We start from the raw sequence: 2313 nt of genomic DNA, 5'->3' as shown, positions 1-2313 counted from the left end.
AATGAGATTTGCAGAAGAACAGATTTGGTGAACCCTTTGGCACAACCCCATAATCCCTCACTCTTACTGCAGCTGAGCCTCCTTTTATGTTCAGTACACAAAATAATCACATATTTTTTAAAAATGTCTCTGTCAGCATTCCCCTTCTTCTGTTGTCCCCCTTGTGGTTGTTTTAGATGATGAGTCCATTGGGTGATGGTAAAGTAACATACAGTACACACTGATGGCACTATAATAATAATAATAATAATAATAATAATAATAATAATAATAATAATAATAATAATAATAAAGCAGTGGCAACACCAGGTGGAAAGAGTAGTGGAAAATGAAGAGGTCAAAATCCTGTGGGACTTTCGGATACAGACTGACAGATGTGTGGAGGCCAATACTCCAGATATTACCAACATAGAAGCCAGGCACGTGTTAATCATAGATGTCACCATTCCTGGCAACTCGTGAATTTTACAGAAAGAACAGGAGAAAGTATCCAACTACCGCGACCTGTGTATAGAATTGACACGTATCTGGATGAAGCATGTAAAAGTGCTGCCAATAGTAATTGGCGTGCTAGGAACAATATCAACACAATTTAATGAGTACTTAGCACAACTGGAAACCCCAGCAATAACACCAGCTGAATTACAGAAGAATTACAGAAGATATAATTGACACAGCATCCATCCTTTGTCGGTACCTCATCTACACCTAGACGTCAGGCAGATGTCCGTGGGGATGAGAATTTACCAGCTGATAAATGTGGTTTTTGTGTATACATATACGGTAATGGCATATGGTCTGAAATACAGAGGTGGGGAGAATTGCCCTATTAGTACCACTCATGGACAGAATTGCTTTTCTCAGGCTGCAATATACACTTACCTAAGAGAAAGTCCCATTGAACACAATGGGATGCAATTCAGAGTAAATATGCATAGGGTTGTGCATTGATTCAGCCACAATACAGCCCTGAGGTAACAAATTGCCCCCACACTGTGATTGCTCCCACACTGCAGGAGCTCCCTTTCCAACTGTCCAGCAGAGCTCCCACACTCCCACATGCACATGCATCAGTGCTGGAAAGCTGGCTAGAATTGGGTGATGCAAAATGATGCTGAACAGTCGTTGTCGCCGCCTATATTTTAGAATCTATTCAGCCCAATCCTGAGTTGCCTGATGTGCAGGGCTGCTGTGGTGCCAAAATGGCCGCCGTGACATCCTGAGCACACCGGGCAGCTGGCTGTGGCTCCTTAAGGAAAGTGGGCATTCGTCCACTTCCCCCGGGTAAGAAAAGTAACCCCGCAATGGGACTACTCAACTCTGCAACGGCTATTGAACCGGCGCAGAGTCAAGATGCCTTGTGTTGGGCTGCCCAAAGTGGGGCTCTGGATGCAGCAGAGCAGAGCTTCCCCAGTCCCACCCCCTCCTACCCCGCTCCCTCCCCATTACACCTTCTCCCCACCTTCCCCCCACCCCGTAATGCCTCCCACCTCGTCCCCACTTACCTCTCTGCCACCCAGCGCTTTGCACAGAATGCCCACCAATCTCCGACCAGCACTGACTCAGCACTAATGGTTACAGGCATGCCTTATGGCATGCTTGCGACAGTGTGCAGGAGCAGTGAGCTGGCTGGCATGCATTCACCTGGATTGGGCTCTAAATCACTGACTTACATACTAGTAATCTATACACTCATTACACAGCATTATTTGAGAAATCAATAAAGGTGATCATTCATTGGTCACATTCTGATTCATGTCTTGATTCTTTCTCTGCTGAAAGCCTCCATTTTGTCATTTCAGTGGTACCTAATTATATCTCTGTGCTAATGAGAGACACATTAATCCCTCCTTCATATGGCATGCTGTGTGCTACATAATAGTTCTTTTACCGCATTTTGAATCTCCAAATAGCAAACTTATTTTATGCCCCCGTGCCCTCCTCCCTGTGTACCCCCAAATGATATTTCCTCTGGCTCAAAAGTAACATCATTAGAAGCTACATAGCAGGTTTGGAAAGCATCCGCTCAAATTTGAAAACACACATGGAAAAAGTCATTTTTATGGGTTAGAAAAAGAAGTGATTCAGCTCTGAGGTGGAATCTGTGAGCATGGACTAGCATAGCACATTTCACAGCTGCTAGATTTTCTGTAGGAGACATACATGGGTGGTAGCAAGCAACAGCCTGGTAACCTGGGTCATTGCTTTTCTGTGGCAAATTGGCAGAGGCAGCAGGAAGGGAAACCTCCAGGGAGCACTGGAAATGTCTGCTTTTGTTAAGCCCACTGTCTACAAAGTGCATACTCTGATCCA

Source organism: Tiliqua scincoides, chromosome 6 (assembly GCF_035046505.1).
Source record: "Tiliqua scincoides isolate rTilSci1 chromosome 6, rTilSci1.hap2, whole genome shotgun sequence".
Classification (NCBI taxonomy): Eukaryota; Metazoa; Chordata; class Lepidosauria; order Squamata; family Scincidae; genus Tiliqua; species Tiliqua scincoides.
The sequence above is the reverse complement of the archived record's forward strand: the minus strand, read 5'-3'. Positions refer to the sequence as shown.